The sequence below is a fragment of the Oncorhynchus keta genome, chromosome 34 (genome assembly GCF_023373465.1).
Source record: "Oncorhynchus keta strain PuntledgeMale-10-30-2019 chromosome 34, Oket_V2, whole genome shotgun sequence".
Lineage (NCBI taxonomy): Eukaryota > Metazoa > Chordata > Actinopteri > Salmoniformes > Salmonidae > Oncorhynchus > Oncorhynchus keta.
Genome location: NC_068454.1, coordinates 897,268 through 919,021, shown reverse-complemented (window position 1 = coordinate 919,021; position 21,754 = coordinate 897,268).

Below are 21,754 nucleotides of genomic sequence, written 5' to 3'. Positions count from 1 at the left end.
GTCACGTATGAGGATCATGGTAGGTTCAGGTATGAGAACCATGGTAGGGTCAGGTATGAGGATCATGGTAGGGTCAGGTATGAGGACCATGGTAGGGTCAGTTATGAGGACCATGGTAGGGTCAGTTATGAGGACCATGGTAGGGTCAGGTATGAGGATCATGGTAGGGTCAGTTATGAGGATCATGGTAGGGTCAGTTATGAGGACCATGGTAGGGTCAGGTATGAGGACCATGGTAGGGTCAGTTATGAGGATCATGGTAGGGTCAGTTATGAGGACCATGGTGTTGTCAGGTATGAGGACCATGGTAGGGTCAGTTATGAGGATCATGGTAGGGTCAGTTATGAGGACCATGGTGTTGTCAGGTATGAGGACCATGGTAGGGTCAGGTATGAGGACCATGGTAGGGTCAGTTATGAGGACCATGATAGGGTCAGGTATGAGGACCATGGTAGGGTCAGTTATGAGGACCATGGTAGGGTCAGTTATGAGGACCATGGTAGGGTCAGTTATGAGGACCATGGTAGGGTCAGTTATGAGGATCATGATAGGGTCAGTTATGAGGATCATGATAGGGTCAGTTATGAGGACCATGGTAGGGTCAGTTATGAGGACCATGGTAGGGTCAGTTATGAGGATCACCATGGTGTTAAATGTTGTCAGGTATGAGGATCATGGTAGGGTCAGGTATGAGGATCATGGTAGGGTCAGTTATGAGGATCATGGTAGGGTCAGTTATGAGGATCATGGTAGGGTCAGTTATGAGGACCATGGTAGGGTCAGTTATGAGGATCATGATAGGGTCAGGTATGAGGATCATGGTAGGGTCAGTTATGAGGATCATGGTAGGGTCAGTTATGAGGACCATGGTAGGGTCAGGTATGAGGATCATGGTAGGGTCAGGTATGAGGATCATGGTAGGTTCAGGTATGAGGACCATGGTAGGGTCAGGTATGAGGATCATGGTAGGGTCAGGTATGAGGACCATGATAGGGTCAGGTATGAGGATCATGGTAGGGTCAGGTATGAGGACCATGGTAGGGTCAGGTATGAGGATCATGGTAGGGTCAGGTATGAGGATCATGGTAGGGTCAGTTATGAGGATCATGGTAGGGGTTATGAGGACCATGGTAGGGTCAGTTATGAGGACCATGGTAGGGTCAGTTATGAGGATCATGGTAGGGTCAGGTATGAGGACCATGGTAGGGTCAGTTATGAGGATCATGGTAGGGTCAGTTATGAGGATCATGATAGGGTCAGTTATGAGGACCATGGTAGGGTCAGTTATGAGGATCATGGTAGGGTCAGTTATGAGGACCATGGTAGGGTCAGTTATGAGGACCATGGTAGGGTCAGTTATGAGGATCATGGTAGGGTCAGTTATGAGGACCATGGTAGGGTCAGTTATGAGGATCATGATAGGGTCAGTTATGAGGATCATGATAGGGTCAGTTATGAGGACCATGGTAGGGTCAGTTATGAGGACCATGGTAGGGTCAGTTATGAGGATCACCATGGTGTTAAATGTTGTCAGGTATGAGGATCATGGTAGGGTCAGGTATGAGGATCATGGTAGGGTCAGTTATGAGGATCATGGTAGGGTCAGTTATGAGGACCATGGTAGGGTCAGTTATGAGGACCATGGTAGGGTCAGTTATGAGGATCATGATAGGGTCAGGTATGAGGATCATGGTAGGGTCAGTTATGAGGATCATGGTAGGGTCAGTTATGAGGATCATGGTAGGGTCAGTTATGAGGACCATGGTAGGGTCAGGTATGAGGATCATGGTAGGGTCAGGTATGAGGATCATGGTAGGTTCAGGTATGAGAACCATGGTAGGGTCAGGTATGAGGATCATGGTAGGGTCAGGTATGAGGACCATGGTAGGGTCAGTTATGAGGACCATGGTAGGGTCAGTTATGAGGACCATGGTAGGGTCAGGTATGAGGATCATGGTAGGTCAGTTATGAGGATCATGGTAGGGTCAGGTATGAGGACCATGGTAGGGTCAGTTATGAGGATCATGGTAGGGTCAGTTATGAGGACCATGGTGTTGTCAGGTATGAGGACCATGGTAGGGTCAGTTATGAGGATCATGGTAGGGTCAGTTATGAGGACCATGGTGTTGTCAGGTATGAGGACTATGGTAGGGTCAGGTATGAGGACCATGGTAGGGTCAGTTATGAGGACCATGATAGGGTCAGGTATGAGGACCATGGTAGGGTCAGTTATGAGGACCATGGTAGGGTCAGTTATGAGGACCATGGTAGGGTCAGTTATGAGGACCATGGTAGGGTCAGTTATGAGGATCATGATAGGGTCAGTTATGAGGATCATGATAGGGTCAGTTATGAGGACCATGGTAGGGTCAGTTATAAGGACCATGGTAGGGTCAGTTATGAGGATCACCATGGTGTTAAATGTTGTCAGGTATGAGGATCATGGTAGGGTCAGGTATGAGGATCATGGTAGGGTCAGGTATGAGGACCATGGTAGGGTCAGTTATGAGGATCATGGTAGGGTCAGTTATGAGGACCATGGTAGGGTCAGTTATGAGGACCATGGTAGGGTCAGTTATGAGGATCATGGTAGGGTCAGGTATGAGGACCATGGTAGGGTCAGTTATGAGGATCATGGTAGGGTCAGTTATGAGGACCATGATAGGGTCAGGTATGAGGACCATGGTAGGGTCAGTTATGAGGACCATGGTAGGGTCAGTTATGAGGACCATGGTAGGGTCAGTTATGAGGACCATGGTAGGGTCAGTTATGAGGATCATGATAGGGTCAGTTATGAGGATCATAGGGTCAGTTATGAGGACCATGGTAGGGTCAGTTATGAGGACCATGGTAGGGTCAGTTATGAGGATCATGGTGTTAAATGGTCAGGTATGAGGATCATGGTAGGGTCAGGTATGAGGATCATGGTAGGGTCAGTTATGAGGATCATGGTAGGGTCAGTTATGAGGATCATGGTAGGGTCAGTTATGAGGACCATGGTAGGGTCAGTTATGAGGATCATGATAGGGTCAGGTATGAGGATCATGGTAGGGTCAGTTATGAGGATCATGGTAGGGTCAGTTATGAGGATCATGGTAGGGTCAGTTATGAGGACCATGGTAGGGTCAGGTATGAGGATCATGGTAGGGTCAGGTATGAGGATCATGGTAGGTTCAGGTATGAGGACCATGGTAGGGTCAGGTATGAGGATCATGGTAGGGTCAGGTATGAGGACCATGATAGGGTCAGGTATGAGGATCATGGTAGGGTCAGGTATGAGGACCATGGTAGGGTCAGGTATGAGGATCATGGTAGGGTCAGGTATGAGGATCATGGTAGGGTCAGTTATGAGGATCATGGTAGGGTCAGTTATGAGGACCATGGTAGGGTCAGTTATGAGGACCATGGTAGGGTCAGTTATGAGGATCATGGTAGGGTCAGGTATGAGGACCATGGTAGGGTCAGTTATGAGGATCATGGTAGGGTCAGTTATGAGGATCATGATAGGGTCAGTTATGAGGACCATGGTAGGGTCAGTTATGAGGATCATGGTAGGGTCAGTTATGAGGACCATGGTAGGGTCAGTTATGAGGACCATGGTAGGGTCAGTTATGAGGATCATGGTAGGGTCAGTTATGAGGACCATGGTAGGGTCAGTTATGAGGACCATGGTAGGGTCAGTTATGAGGATCATGGTAGGGTCAGTTATGAGGACCATGGTAGGGTCAGTTATGAGGATCACCATGGTGTTAAATGTTGTCAGGTATGAGGATCATGGTAGGGTCAGCTATGAGGATCATGGTAGGGTCAGTTATGAGGATCATGATAGGGTCAGTTATGAGGATCATGGTAGGGTCAGTTATGAGGATCATGGTAGGGTCAGTTATGAGGACCATGGTAGGGTCAGTTATGAGGATCATGGTAGGGTCAGTTATGAGGACCATGGTAGGGTCAGTTATGAGGATCATGGTAGGGTCAGTTATGAGGATCATGGTAGGGTCAGTTATGAGGATCATGGTAGGGTCAGTTATGAGGATCATGGTAGGGTCAGTTATGAGGACCATGGTAGGGTCAGGTATGAGGATCATGGTAGGGTCAGGTATGAGGATCATGGTAGGGTCAGGTATGAGGACCATGGTAGGGTCAGGTATGAGGATCATGGTAGGGTCAGGTGGGAGGACCATGGTAGGGTCAGTTATGAGGATCATGGTAGGGTCAGTTATGAGGACCATGGTAGGGTCAGTTATGAGGACCATGGTAGGGTCAGTTATGAGGATCATGGTAGGGTCAGTTATGAGGATCATGGTAGGGTCAGTTATGAGGACCATGGTAGGGTCAGTTATGAGGATCATGGTAGGGTCAGTTATGAGGACCATGGTAGGGTCAGTTATGAGGATCATGGTAGGGTCAGGTATGAGGATCATGGTAGGGTCAGGTATGAGGACCATGGTAGGGTCAGGTATGAGGATCATGGTAGGGTCAGGTATGAGGACCATGGTAGGGTCAGTTATGAGGATCATGGTAGGGTCAGTTATGAGGACCATGGTAGGGTCAGTTATGAGGACCATGGTAGGGTCAGTTATGAGGATCATGGTAGGGTCAGTTATGAGGACCATGGTAGGGTCAGTTATGAGGACCATGGTAGGGTCAGTTATGAGGATCATGGTAGGGTCAGTTATGAGGACCATGGTAGGGTCAGTTATGAGGATCACCATGGTGTTAAATGTTGTCAGGTATGAGGATCATGGTAGGGTCAGCTATGAGGATCATGGTAGGGTCAGTTATGAGGATCATGATAGGGTCAGTTATGAGGATCATGGTAGGGTCAGTTATGAGGATCATGGTAGGGTCAGTTATGAGGACCATGGTAGGGTCAGTTATGAGGATCATGGTAGGGTCAGTTATGAGGACCATGGTAGGGTCAGTTATGAGGATCATGGTAGGGTCAGTTATGAGGATCATGGTAGGGTCAGTTATGAGGACCATGGTAGGGTCAGTTATGAGGATCATGGTAGGGTCAGTTATGAGGACCATGGTAGGGTCAGGTATGAGGATCATGGTAGGGTCAGGTATGAGGATCATGGTAGGGTCAGGTATGAGGATCATGGTAGGGTCAGTTATGAGGACCATGGTAGGGTCAGGTATGAGGATCATGGTAGGGTCAGGTATGAGGATCATGGTAGGGTCAGGTATGAGGACCATGGTAGGGTCAGGTATGAGGACCATGATAGGGTCAGGTATGAGGATCATGGTAGGGTCAGGTATGAGGACCATGGTAGGGTCAGGTATGAGGATCATGGTAGGGTCAGGTATGAGGATCATGGTAGGGTCAGTTATGAGGATCATGGTAGGGTCAGTTATGAGGACCATGGTAGGGTCAGTTATGAGGACCATGGTAGGGTCAGTTATGAGGACCATGGTAGGGTCAGTTATGAGGATCATGGTAGGGTCAGTTATGAGGATCATGATAGGGTCAGTTATGAGGATCATGGTAGGGTCAGTTATGAGGACCATGGTAGGGTCAGTTATGAGGATCATGGTAGGGTCAGATATGAGGACCATGGTAGGGTCAGGTATGAGGATCATGGTAGGGTCAGGTATGAGGATCATGGTAGGGTCAGGTATGAGGACCATGGTAGGGTCAGGTATGAGGATCATGGTAGGGTCAGGTATGAGGACCATGGTAGGGTCAGGTATGAGGATCATGGTAGGGTCAGGTATGAGGACCATGGTAGGGTCAGTTATGAGGACCATGGTAGGGTCAGTTATGAGGATCATGGTAGGGTCAGTTATGAGGATCATGGTAGGGTCAGTTATGAGGACCATGGTAGGGTCAGTTATGAGGACCATGGTAGGGTCAGTTATGAGGATCATGGTAGGGTCAGTTATGAGCACCATGGTAGGGTCAGGTATGAGGATCGTGGTAGGGTCAGGTATGAGGATCATGGTAGGGTCAGGTATGAGGACCATGGTAGGGTCAGGTATGAGGATCATGGTAGGGTCAGGTGGGAGGACCATGGTAGGGTCAGGTATGAGGATCATGGTAGGGTCAGGTATGAGGACCATGGTAGGGTCAGTTATGAGGATCATGGTAGGGTCAGTTATGAGGATCATGGTAGGGTCAGTTATGAGGACCATGGTAGGGTCAGTTATGAGGACCATGGTAGGGTCAGTTATGAGGACCATGGTAGGGTCAGTTATGAGGACCATGGTAGGGTCAGTTATGAGGATCATGGTAGGGTCAGTTATGAGGATCATGGTATGGTCAGGTATGAGGACCATGGTAGGGTCAGTTATGAGGACCATGGTAGGGTCAGGTATGAGGATCATGGTAGGGTCAGGTATGAGGACCATGGTAGGGTCAGGTATGAGGACCATGGTAGGGTAGGGATCAGGTATGAGGATCAGTTATGAGGATCATGGTAGGGTCAGTTATGAGGACCATGGTAGGGTCAGTTATGAGGACCATGGTAGGGTCAGTTATGAGGATCATGGTAGGGTCAGGTATGAGGACCATGGTAGGGTCAGTTATGAGGATCATGGTAGGGTCAGTTATGAGGATCATGATAGGGTCAGTTATGAGGACCATGGTAGGGTCAGTTATGAGGATCATGGTAGGGTCAGTTATGAGGACCATGGTAGGGTCAGTTATGAGGACCATGGTAGGGTCAGTTATGAGGATCATGGTAGGGTCAGTTATGAGGACCATGGTAGGGTCAGTTATGAGGACCATGGTAGGGTCAGTTATGAGGATCATGGTAGGGTCAGTTATGAGGACCATGGTAGGGTCAGTTATGAGGACCATGGTAGGGTCAGTTATGAGGATCATGGTAGGGTCAGTTATGAGGACCATGGTAGGGTCAGTTATGAGGACCATGGTAGGGTCAGTTATGAGGATCATGGTAGGGTCAGTTATGAGGATCATGGTAGGGTCAGTTATGAGGACCATGGTAGGGTCAGTTATGAGGACCATGGTAGGGTCAGTTATGAGGATCATGATAGGGTCAGGTATGAGGATCATGGTAGGGTCAGTTATGAGGATCATGGTAGGGTCAGTTATGAGGACCATGGTAGGGTCAGTTATGAGGACCATGGTAGGGTCAGTTATGAGGACCATGGTAGGGTCAGTTATGAGGACCATGGTAGGGTCAGTTATGAGGACCATGGTAGGGTCAGTTATGAGACCATGGTAGGGTCAGTTAGGACCATGGTAGGGTCAAGTATGAGGACCATGGTAGGGTCAGGTATGAGGACCATGGTAGGGTCAGTTATGAGGATCATGGTAGGGTCAGTTATGAGGATCATGGTGGTCAGTTATGAGGTCATGGTAGGGTCAGTTATGAGGATCATGGTAGGGTCAGTTATGAGGATCATGGTAGGGTCAGTTATGAGGACCATGGTAGGGTCAGGTATGAGGATCATGGTAGGGTCAGTTATGAGGACCATGGTAGGGTCAGTTATGAGGATCATGGTAGGGTCAGTTATGAGGATCATGGTAAGGTCAGGTTATGAGGGATCATGGTAGGGTCAGGTATGAGGACCATGGTAGGGTCAGGTATGAGGATCATGGTAGGGTCAGGTATGAGGATCATGGTAGGGTCAGTTATGAGGATCATGGTAGGGTCAGTTCTGAGGACCATGGTAGGGGACCATGGTAGGGTCAGTTATGAGGATCATGGTAGGGTCAGTTATGAGGATCATGGTAGGGTCAGTTATGAGGACCATGGTAGGGTCAGTTATGAGGATCATGGTAGGGTCAGTATGAGGATCATGAGGATCATGGTAGGGTCAGTTATGAGGATCATGGTAGGGTCAGTTATGAGGACCATGGTAGGGTCAGTTATGAGGACCATGGTAGGGTCAGTTATGAGGATCATGGTAGGGTCAGTTATGAGGACCATGGTAGGGTCAGTTATGAGGGTCATGGTAGGGTCAGTTATGAGGATCATGGTAGGGTCAGTTAGGAGGATCATGGTAGGGTCAGTTATGAGGACCATGGTAGGGTCAGTTATGAGGTCCATGGTAGGGTCAGTTATGAGGATCATGATAGGGTCAGTTATGAGGATCATGGTAGGGTCAGTTATGAGGATCATGGTAGGGTCAGTTATGAGGACCATGGTAGGGTCAGTTATGAGGACCATGGTAGGGTCAGTTATGAGGACCATGGTAGGGTCAGTTATGAGGACCATGGTAGGGTCAGTTATGAGGACCATGGTAGGGTCAGTTATGAGGATCATGGTGTTGTCAGGTATGAGGACCATGGTGTTGTCAGGTATGAGGACCATGGTGTTGTCAGGTATGAGGACCATGGTAGGGTCAGTTATGAGGATCATGGTGTTGTCAAGTATGAGGATCATGATAGGGTCAGGTATGAGGATCATGGTAGGGTCAGTTATGAGGACCATGGTAGGGTCAGTTATGAGGACCATGGTAGGGTCAGTTATGAGGACCATGGTAGGGTCAGTTATGAGGATCATGATAGGGTCAGGTATGAGGATCATGGTAGGGTCAGTTATGAGGACCATGGTAGGGTCAGTTATGAGGACCATGGTAGGGTCAGTTATGAGGACCATGGTAGGGTCAGGTATGAGGACCGTGGTAGGGTCAGTTATGAGGATCATGGTAGGGTCAGTTATGAGGACCATGGTAGGGTCAGTTATGAGGACCATGGTAGGGTCAGTTATGAGGACCATGGTAGGGTCAGCTATGAGGACCATGGTAGGGTAAGGTATGAGGACCATGATAGGGTCAGTTATGAAGACCATGGTGTTGTCAGGTATGAGGACCATGGTGTTGTCAGGTATGAGGACCATGGTGTTGTCAGGTATGAGGACCATGATAGGGTCAGTTATGAGGACCATGGTGTTGTCAGGTATGAGGACCATGGTAGGGTCAGTTATGAGGACCATGGTAGGGTCAGTTATGAGGATCATGGTAGGGTCAGTTATGAGGACCATGGTGTTGTCAGGTATGAGGACCATGGTGTTGTCAGGTATGAGGACCATGGTAGGGTCAGTTATGAGGACCATGGTAGGGTCAGGTATGAGGACCATGGTGTTGTCAGGTATGAGGACCATGGTGTTGTCAGGTATGAGGATCATGGTGTTGTCAGGTATGAGGATCATGGTAGGGTCAGGTATGAGGACCATGGTAGGGTCAGTTATGAGGTTCATGGTAGGGTCAGGTATGAGGATCATGGTAGGTTCAGGTATGAGGTTCATGGTAGGGTCAGTTATGACGTTCATGATAGGGTCAGTTATGAGGATCATGGTGTTGTCAGGTATGAGGATCATGGTAGGGTCAGGTATGAGGACCATGGTAGGGTCAGTTATGAGGACCATGGTGTTGTCAGGTATGAGGACCATGGTAGGGTCAGGTATGAGGATCATGGTAGGGTCAGGTATGAGGTTAATGGTAGGGTCAGTTATGAGGACCATGGTAGGGTCAGTTATGAGGACCAGGTATGAGGATCATGGTGTTGTCAGGTATGAGGATCATGGTAGGGTCAGGTATGAAGACCATGGTAGGGTCAGTTATGAGGACCATGGTAGGGTCAGGTATGAAGACCATGGTAGGGTCAGGTATGAGAACCATGGTAGGGTCAGTTATGAGGACCAGGTATGAGGATCATGAAAGGGTCAGGACAGCTCAGACAGGCCCAGGGCCCAGGACAGCTCAGACAGGCCCAGGGCCCAGGACAGCTCAGACAGGCCCTGGACAGCTCAGCCAGGCCCAGGGCCCAGGACAGCTCAGACAGGCCCAGGACAGTTCAGACAGGCCCAGGGTCCAGGACAGCTCAGACAGGCCCAGGACAGCTCAGACAGACACAGGGCCCAGGACAGCTCAGGGCCCAGGACAGCTCAGACAGACCCAGAGAAAGAGACAGATAAACCAATCAACGCCTGAGATTGGTCTTCAGTGGGTCATATGATTGAATGTAGTCTGGCCCAGGAGTGGGAAGGTGAATGGAAAGGCTCTGGAGCAACGAACCGCCCTTGCTGTCTCTGCCTGGCCGGTTCCCCTCTTTCCACTGGGATTCTCTGCCTCAAACCCTATTACAGGGGCTGAGTCACTGGCTTACTGGGGCTCTCTCATGCCGTCCCTGGAAGGGGTGCGTCACCTGAGTGGGTTGATTCACTGATGTGGTCATCCTGTCTGGGTTGGCACCCCCCCTTGGGTTGTGCCATGGCGGAGATCTTTATGGGCTATACTCAGCCATGTCTCAGGATGGTAAGTTGGTGGTTGAAGATATTACATTTACATTTACATTTAAGTCATTTAGCAGACGCTCTTATCCAGAGCGACTTACAAATTGGTGCATTCACCTTATGACATCCAGTGGAACAGCCACTTTACAATAGTGCATCTAAATCTTTTAAGGGGGGGGGGGGTGAGAAGGATTACTTTATCCTATCCTAGGTATTCCTTAAAGAGGTGGGGTTTCAGGTGTCTCCGGAAGGTGGTGATTGACTCCGCTGTCCTGGCGTCGTGGGGGACTTTGTTCCACCATTGGGGGGCCAGAGCAGCGAACAGTTTTGACTGGGCTGAGCGGGAACTGTACTTCCTCAGTGGTAGGGAGGCGAGCAGGCCAGAGGTGGATGAACGCAGTGCCCTTGTTTGGGTGTAGGGCCTGATCAGAGCCTGGAGGTACTGAGGTGCCGTTCCCCTCACAGCTCCGTAGGCAAGCACCATGGTCTTGTAGCGGATGCGAGCTTCAACTGGAAGCCAGTGGAGAGAGCGGAGGAGCAGGGTGACGTGAGAGAACTTGGGAAGGTTGAACACCAGACGGGCTGCAGCGTTCTGGATGAGTTGTAGGGGTTTAATGGCACAGGCAGGGAGCCCAGCCAACAGCGAGTTGCAGTAATCCAGACGGGAGATGACAAGTGCCTGGATTAGGGCTGCAGCGTTCTGGATGAGTTGTAGGGGTTTAATGGCACAGGCAGGGAGCCCAGCCAACAGCGAGTTGCAGTAATCCAGACGGGAGATGACAAGTGCCTGGATTAGGACCTGCGCCGCTTCCTGTGTGAGGCAGGGTCGTACTCTGCGGATGTTGTAGAGCATGAACCTACAGGAACGGGCCACCGCCTTGATGTTAGTTGAGAACGACAGGGTGTTGTCCAGGATCACGCCAAGGTTCTTAGCGCTCTGGGAGGAGGACACAATGGAGTTGTCAACCGTGATGGCGAGATCATGGAACGGGCAGTCCTTCCCGGGAGGAAGAGCAGCTCCGTCTTGCCGAGGTTCAGCTTGAGGTGGTGATCCGTCATCCACACTGATATGTCTGCCAGACATGCAGAGATGTGATTCGCCACCTGGTCATCAGAAGGGGGAAAGGAGAAGATTAATTGTGTGTCGTCTGCATAGCAATGATAGGAGAGACCATGTGAGGTTATGACAGAGCCAAGTGACTTGGTGTATAGCGAGAATAGGAGAGGGCCTAGAACAGAGCCCTGGGGGACACCAGTGGTGAGAGCGCGTGGTGAAGAGACAGATTCTCGCCACGCCACCTGGTAGGAGCGACCTGTCAGGTAGGACGCAATCCAAGCGTGGGCCGCGCCGGAGATGCCCAACTCGGAGAGGGTGGAGAGGATGATCTGATGGTTCACAGTATCGAAGGCAGCCGATAGGTCTAGAAGGATGAGAGCAGAGGAGAGAGAGTTAGCTTTAGCAGTGCGGAGCGCTTCCGTGATACAGAGAAGAGCAGTCTCAGTTGAATGACTAGTCTTGAAACCTGACTGATTTGGATCAAGAAGGTCATTCTGAGAGAGATAGCGGGAGAGCTGACCAAGGACGGCACGTTCAAGAGTTTTGGAGAGAAAAGAAAGAAGGGATACTGGTCTGTAGTCGTTGACATCGGAGGGGTCGAGTGTAGGTTTTTTCAGAAGGGGTGCAACTCTCGCTCTCTTGAAGACGGAAGGGACGTAGCCAGCGGTCAGGGATGAGTTGATGAGCGAGGTGAGGTAAGGGAGAAGGTCTCCGGAAATGGTCTGGAGAAGAGAGGAGGGGATAGGGTCAAGCGGGCAGGTTGTTGGGCGGCCAGCCGTCACAAGACGCGAGATTTCATCTGGAGAGAGAGGGGAGAAAGAGGTCAGAGCACAGGGTAGGGCAGTGTGAGCAGAACCAGCGGTGTCGTTTGACTTAGCAAACGAGGATCGGATGTCGTCGACCTTCTTTTCAAAATGGTTGACGAAGTCATCTGCAGAGAGGGAGGAGGGGGGGGGGAGGAGGATTCAGGAGGGAGGAGAAGGTGGCAAAGAGCTTCCTAGGGTTAGAGGCAGATGCTTGGAATTTAGAGTGGTAGAAAGTGGCTTTAGCAGCAGAGACAGAGGAGGAAAATGTAGAGAGGAGGGAGTGAAAGGATGCCAGGTCCGCAGGGGAGGCGAGTTTTCCTCCATTTCCGCTCGGCTGCCCGGAGCCTTGTTCTGTGAGCTCGCAATGAGTCATCGAGCCACGGAGCGGGAGGGGAGGACCGAGCCGGCCTGGAGGATAGGGGACATAGAGAGTCAAAGGATGCAGAAAGGCAGGAGAGGAGGGTTGAGGAGGCAGAATCAGGAGATAGGTTGGAGAAGGTTTGAGCAGAGGGAAGAGATGATAGGATGGAAGAGGAGAGAGTAGCGGGGAGAGAGAGCGAAGGTTGGGACGGCGCGATACCATCCGAGTAGGGGCAGTGTGGGAAGTGTTGGATGAGAGCGAGAGGGAAAAGGATACAAGGTAGTGGTCGGAGACTTGGAGGGGAGTTGCAATGAGGTTAGTGGAAGAACAGCACCTAGTAAAGATGAGGTCGAGCGTATTGCCTGCCTTGTGAGTAGGGGGAAGGTGAGAGGGTGAGGTCAAAAGAGGAGAGGAGTGGAAAGAAGGAGGCAGAGAGGAATGAGTCAAAGGTAGACGTGGGGAGGTTAAAGTCGCCCAGAACTGTGAGAGGTGAGCCGTCCTCAGGAAAGGAGCTTATCAAGGCATCAAGCTCATTGATGAACTCTCCGAGGGGACCTGGAGGGCGATAAATGATAAGGATGTTAAGCTTGAAAGGGCTGGTAACTGTGACAGCATGAAATTCAAAGGAGGCGATAGACAGATGGGTAAGGGGAGAAAGAGAGAATGACCACTTGGGAGAGATGAGGATCCCGGTGCCACCACCCCGCTGACCAGAAGCTCTCGGGGTGTGCGAGAACACGTGGGCGGACGAAGAGAGAGCAGTAGGAGTAGCAGTGTTATCTGTGGTGATCCAAGTTTCCGTCAGTGCCAAGAAGTCGAGGGACTGGAGGGAGGCATAGGCTGAGATGAACTCTGCCTTGTTGGCCGCAGATCGGCAGTTCCAGAGGCTACCAGAGACCTGGAACTCCACGTGGGTCGTGCGCGCTGGGACCACCAGATTAGGGTGGCCGCGGCCACGCGGTGTGGAGCGTTTGTATGGTCTGTGCAGAGAGGAGAGAACAGGGATAGACAGACACATAGTTGACAGGCTACAGAAGAGGCTACGCTAATGCAAGGAGATTGGAATGACAAGTGGACTACACGTCTCGAATGTTCAGAAAGTTAAGCTTACGTAGCAAGAATCTTATTGACTAAAATGATTAAAATGATACAGTACTGCTGAAGTAGGCTAGCTGGCAGTGGCTGCGTTGTTGACTTTGTAGGCTAGCTGGCAGTGGCTGCGTTGTTGACACTACACTAATCAAGTCGTTCCGTTGAGTGTAATAGTTTCTACAGTGCTGCTATTCGGGGGCTAGCTGGCTAGCTAGCAGTGTTGATTACGTTACGTTGCGTTAAAAGAACGAGCTAACCTAGAAAATCGCTCTAGACTACACAATTATCTTTGATACACAGACGGCTATGTAGCTAGCTATGTAGCTAGCTACGATCAAACAAATCAAACCGTTGTGCTGTAATGAAATGAAATGAAAATGTGATACTACCTGTGGAGCGAAGCGGAATGCGACCGGGTTGTTGAGTGCGGAAGTTCTATTCAGTAGACGTTGGCTAGCTGTTGGCTAGCTAGCAGTGTCTCCTACGTTAAGGACGACAAATAGCTGGCTAGCTAACCTCGGTAAATTAAGATAATCACTCTAAGACTACACGCTCTAAACTACACAATTATCTTGGATACGAAGACAGCAAAGACAACTATGTAGCTAGCTAACACTACACTAATCAAGTCGTTCAGTTGAGTGTAATATTTTCTACAGTGCTGCTATTCGGTAGACGGTGGACGTTTGCTAGCTGGGTAGCTGCTGGGCAGATAGCAGTGTAGACTACGTTAGGACGACGAAATACGAAGTTGCAATAGAAGTGCTGACTGTTTCACTTTGTTGTCCTCTTTCTTTTCCTTTTTCTTCTGTCCTTCTTTTGTCCTTATTTTGTCTTCCTTTCTTCTGTTAACTAGATATTTTTTGTTGTTATTCTTTGTAAGCTAGCTAGCTTCTTCCAGGAGAGTCCCTAGCAACTGCTTAGCAACAAGTAAACAATTCTGCTAGCAATTCAGCTAGCTAAGATAACTGTACAATTTTATGAATAAATACTTTTTCAAAAGCCTGTCTTTTTTGGTTTGTTCCTTGTTTTGTCCTCTATTGAGTCTTGCAGTTTTCTCTTGATTTTTTTCGATGTACTTCACTCTAAAAAAACATTTAAATCTCAATATATACAGGAGCTCATTATTCAGCAGCTGCTCAATTTAGAACTCCGGAACAACAATATATCAAAAAACAAAAAAGATATCCCTCTAGTGGTGTGGGGGCTGTGCTTTGGCAAAGTGGGTGGGGTTATATCCTTCCTGTTTGGCCCTGTCCAGGGGTGTCCTCGGATGGGGCCACAGTGTTTCCTGACCCCTCCTGTCTCAGCCTCCAGTATGTATGCTGCAGTAGTTTATGTGTCGGGGGGCTAGGGTCAGTTTGTTATATCTGGAGTACTTCTCCTGTCCTATTCGGTGTCCTGTACGTTCTCTAATTCTCTCCTTCTCTCTTTCTTTCTCTCTCTCTCTCGGAGGACCTGAGCCCTAGGGCCATGCCCCAGGACTACCTGACATGATGACTCCTTGCTGTCCCCAGTCCACCTGGCCGTGCTGCTACTCCAGTTTCAACTGTTCTGCCTTATTATTATTCGACCATGCTGGTCATTTATGAACATTTGAACATCTTGGCCATGTTCTGTTATAATCTCCACCCAGCACAGCCAGAAGAGGACTGGCCACCCCACATAGCCTGGTTCCTCTCTAGGTTGCTTCCTAGGTTTTGGCCTTTCTAGGGAGTTTTTCCTAGCCACCGTGCTTCTACACCTGCATTGCTTGCTGTTTGGGGTTTTAGGCTGGGTTTCTGTACAGCACTTTGAGATATCAGCTGATGTACGAAGGGCTATAAAAATAAATTTGATTTGATTGGATTTGATTCAAGTTCTCAGGTTCAAGGATCAATATTCAGCTGTTGTAGGAAATTGTGTAATTTCTGTTATTTTACTGTTTGAGTCAGAACAGAACAGAGTTGATGAAACAAACAGAGAATTATCAGTTTGACGATATTTCACACCAAAATGGAGACTTGATGTTTTCCTATAGTGAGCCAGAGCTTTTTGAGAGAACAGACTGGAAACCAAAATATATATATATATACTAAATCAAGATATGTTACGAATAGTACGACTAACAGTTAAGATTTACTATAGAGGGTCTGTCAACTGTTACTATGAAGTTTACGTGTAACATATGTTTATTTCCTGTGTTTTAAACATCTCTCAATGATCAGTGTCTGAACACCATAAACATTGTCTCATTAGTATATTTCAAACCTAAGAGTTTCCCTTTGGGGGTGTACAGGTGGTGTGTCTCTCATGCAGGGGGTCTAAGGGGGTATGGTGGGGAGGCTAGCGTGTGTGTGTGTCCCTCTGTGTGTGGGCGTGTTTGTGTGACAGACACACAGACACACAGACACACAGACAGACAGACAGACAGACACACAGACAGACAGACAGACAGACAGACAGACAGACAGACAGACAGACAGACAGACACACACACACACACACACACACACACACACACACACACACACACACACACACACACACACACACACACACACACACACACACACACACACACACACAGACACACAGGCACACAGACACACAGACAGACAGACAGACAGACACACACACACACACACAGACACATACACACACACACACACACACAGTCGCGTCTTTGGCATCATTAAAACTGAAGACTTATCTTTATCAAAAATTCTCTGTCATTACTTTTACGTGATTAAACTACTTAATTAACTAGGAAGTCGGAGCACCAGGGAAAATATTCAGATTACAAAGTTATACATTTCCTAATATAACTCTTCAGATATTTTAATATCTGATCAATTAGTCTTCTAATTAATTAATTATTCTATACCTCACGTTAGTCTCATTCCAAACGTTGTAAATTGTTGGTTATCTGCACGAACCCAGTCTTCACTATGAATCATCCATACATCAATTCTCTTAAATCATTTATTTACTAACTAAGTGTCGTGTCTTTGGCTATGCCGGATTATGTGATATGACTTGCTCTTCTATAAAATAATTTCCCCGTAATTAACATCACCTGATTGAGCTAATCATGTAAATGTAATTAACTAGAGATTCGGGGCACCACGGAAGAATGTTAATGGAGCTGTTGTCTTCCGAAATAAACCCAACGGAATAATATTTATAGAGTTGTTATCTTCTGAATAAACTCTTAAAGACCTAGTAATATTTTACATCAATAGCAGTCAATATCAATTGTCATCTTAATTCAATCTCATCTGAAAGTTGTACATTGTTTTATCTGCACGAACCCTGACTAACAAGTTGAATCAGCAATACAAAATTTGGTTTCATTATTTATTTACTAAATACCTAACTAATTACACACAATTAATCGTAACTTGATTACAGATTACTTCATAAAGGAAAACGTCCCTTGTGGTCAGAACAGATATGACAGCTGGTTACACAAAGGAAAAGGGCTGGGTTTGAGTGAAAGAGTGGGAAGACTGAGGGACAAAGAAAGAAGCTGTGCTATCGTAAATACAGTATCTTATGCATTCTAAATTACCGCCCATTTGGAAAAGGAAAATGCAATTAATATTTACTCTGAGCTGCGCTTCAGTAGGTTGGTGGTAGATGGAAGACCTTGTTGCCAAACCAAGTCCTCTGTCCTTTGAAGAATGTCTCTGGTTGTCAATTGGATACGTTGTAGTAATGTCGTTGTGTGGTAGACGGTATACTTTGTCTGTTCTTTCCTAACCTGCGTTTGCAGCTGCTGTTGCTAACTCAACGGCTAGGAGGTATCACTTCTGTAGTGAATAAGAGTTCAAAGTTCATACCATTCGCAACCAAAGCTCACGCTGATGTTGGCTTCATTCTGTAGTTATTATCTGAACCATTCTGACATAGGATCGTCGTCCTCACGTCCTCGGAACAGGAAGTTCTATTGTCATCAAGGGCTTATATAGGAAGGGAGAAAAGAGGTGTGTGTCATAGTTTACAACCTCTGTCTTTTCGTGTGTGCGGGCCACTGAGTGAGCAGCAATATCTTATGAAAACCCACATCTCACATTTTATCCCATCACAAATCATTTCAAATTCAAACATTTCAATTGAACAACAATTCCATGTGAATCCGATAACTCTGAGGTGTAGACTTTCCACTGTAGAGTTTATGTCATCCTATCATTGATGAGAATGTCCCAACCGAACTGACATCATATTCATTAAGTAACACTGCATATGTTCAATTGTTCGGATTACCAGAATATAGTTAATTTCCCCTACATTCTGACGTTCCCAGAATCTCTATGTTAACCAAGGGGTTTTGCAAATGTAACCTCAGTAGGGTAGAGAGAGGAAAAAGAGTATTTATGACTGTCATAAACCTACCCCCCAGGCCAACGTCATGACATAAGTAATTCACAGAAATGCATAAGCAAACAGTAGATAGTTACAAGGAAATGATAGCTGAGTTTCCCTAGTGGGATAAACCGGCTTCGCGGCTTGGTGTACAAAAGGGAAGTGGGGGTCGACTGAGATAAGACAACTCACAGTTGATAATTATAACAATTGAAATGCTAATCCTTTTCACATGAACGCACACTCATTCAGGAATAATTGCAATCAACATAGTGTGTTGTCGGGATCTCTGTTGAAAAGAGATTGTTTCTGTTGGAGAGTTTGTCCGCCCTCTCTCTGCCATGGCTAGAATGGATAGTTCAGAGTTACATTCATTCATGTCGTTATAGAATGGATGTTTTGACGGTTGTCGGTCTTCGCGTTCAATGGTACCCGAATTCCCAGCTGCAGACAAGTAATTAGTATCAAAGACTTGTTCTTATTCTGTCGGTATCGATAATCTAAGAGTTTTACCAGGTGGTATGGTTAAAAGATTCAGCCATCTCCTCAGACCTTAGCTTATACTCAGGTTTATGGTCTCTACTTAAACCTTGGCCCTCTCGTGGTAAGCTGGTCTGCAACCTTTAGCCATCTCGTAATTGAGGTGAACTTGGTCTCCTCTCAAACCTTGGCCCTCTCGTTATCGAGGTAAGCTGGTCTGGTGATAGAAAACCCAGGTGGGGGTTTTATTCGGAAGAGCAAAAAAGGCCTGTCCCAGGATGCCCGACCACAACTGTGCTCATGGGCGGTCCTCTGATTTAGTTCAACTCAAAAAGGAATTGGAGTTTCCTTCTATAAACAGTCCAAAATCACATTACACAATTTCACAAACAGTATCATCCGCATTCATTCATCTTATACAACAATTAGATGTAAGCCTAATATCTGAGGCTATTGTATAAACAGCGTTATGGTAATGTGGTCGTATTGTCTCTCATTAGTTTCACAAAATGGTACCCAACGGACCAGTTTGTAGCTGGATTCTTCACCGATCTTTTATACGGTCTCCAGAACATAAATAAATGTTGTTCGGACCTCCTGTTCTGTGAGCTGGAAGAAATTCCTTTGTTCTGTCTATGAAAACTCACTCTTCGTCTATACTGTGGCCATGAGGAGATCATCTCTTCCAGGAATTTACGACCTCGCAGCAGCCTGAGTGTAGGAGACAGAGAGTGGGGGATGGTGCTTGCTGTACCCGAAGAGGGCAACGTCATGACAATAGGTATATAACCTAATAACATTAGACTATAGGTATATAACCTAATAACATGACACTATAGGTATATAACCTAATAACATTACACTATAGGTATATAACCTAATAACATTAGACTATAGATATATAACCTAATAACATTACAATATAGGTATATAACCTAATAACATTAGGTATATAACCTAAAAACATTACACTATTGGTATATAACCTAATAACATTACACTATAGATATATAACCTAATAACATTACACTATAGATATATAACCTAATAACATTAGACTATTGGTATATAACCTAATAACATTAGACTATTGGTATATAACCTAATAACATTACACTATTGGTATATAACCTAATAACATTACACTATAGGTATATAACCTAATAACATTACACTATTGGTATATAACCTAATAACATTACACTATAGGTATATAACCTAATAACATTACACGATAGATATATAACCTAATAACATTACACTATAGGTATATAACCTAATAACATTAGGTATATAACCTAATAACATTACACTATAGGTATATAACCTAATAACATTACACGATAGATATATAACCTAATAACATTACACTATAGGTATATAACCTAATAAGATTAGGTATATAACCTAATTACATTACACTATTTGTATATAACCTAATAACATTACACTATAGATATATAACCTAATAACATTACACTATTTGTATATAACCTAATAACATTACACTATAGATATATAACCTAATAACATTACACTATAGGTATATAACCTAATAACATTAGGTATATAACCTAATAACATTACACTATAGATATATAACCTAATAACATGACACTATAGGTATATAACCTAATAACATTAGACTATTGGTATATAACCTCATAACATTACACTATAGGTATATAACCTAATAACATTACACTATAGGTATATAACCTAATAACATTACACTATAGATATATAACCTAATAACATTACACGATAGGTATATAACCGAATAACATTAGACTATTGGTATATAACCTCATAACATTACACTATAGGTATATAACCTAAAAACATTACACTATAGACATATAACCTAATAACATGACACTATAGGTATATAACCTAATAACATGACACTATAGGTATATAACCTAATAACATTACATTATAGGTATATAACCTAATAACATGACACTATTGGTATATAACCTAATAACATTACACTATAGGTATATAACCTCATAACATTACACTATAGGTATATAACCTAATAACATTAGGTATATAACCTAATAACATTACACTATAGGTATATAACCTAATAACATTAGGTATATAACCTCATAACCTCATAACATTACACTATAGGTATATAACCTAATAACATTAGGTATATAACCTAATAACATTACACTATAGGTATATAACCTCATAACATTACACTGTAGGTATATAACCTAATAACATTACACTATAGATATATAACCTAATAACATTAGGTATATAACCTAATAACTTTACACTATAGGTATATAACCTAATAACATGACACTATAGGTATATAACCTAATAACATTACACTATAGGTATATAACCTCATAACATTACACTATAGGTATATAACCTCATAACATTACACTATAGGTATATAACCTAATAACATGACACTATTGGTATATAACCTAATAACATTACACTATAGGTATATAACCTAATGACAAAACACTATAGATATATAACCTAATAACATTACACTATAGATATATAACCTAATAACATTAGGTATATAACCTCATAACATGACACTATAGGTATATAACCTAATAACATTACACTATAGATATATAACCTAATAACATTACACTATAGATATATAACCTAATAACATTAGGTATATAACCTCATAACATTGCACTGTAGGTATATAACCTAATAACATGACACTATAGGTATATAACCTAATAACATTAGGTATATAACCTAATAACATGACACTATTGGTATATAACCTAATAACATTACACTATTGGTATATAACCTCATAACATTACACTATAGATATATAACCTAATTACATTACACTATAGGTATATAACCTAATAACATTAGGTATATAAGCTCATAACATTACACTATAGGTATATAACCTCATAACATTACACTATTGGTATATAACCTCATAACATTACACTATAGGTATATAACCTAATAACATGACACTATAGGTATATAACCTAATAACTTTAGGTATATAAGCTCATAACATTACACTATAGGTATATAACCTCATAACATTACACTATAGGTATATAACCTAATAACATGACACTATAGGTATATAACCTAATAACATGACACTATAGGTATATAACCTAATAACATTCCACTATAGATATATAACCTAATAACATGACACTATTGGTATATAACCTAATAACATGACACTATAGGTATATAACCTAATAACATGACACTATAGGTATATAACCTCATAACATGACACTATAGGTATATAACCTAATAACATGACACTATTGGTATATAACCTAATAACATGACACTATAGGTATATAACCTAATAACATGACACTATAGGTATATAACCTAATAACATGACACTATAGGTATATAA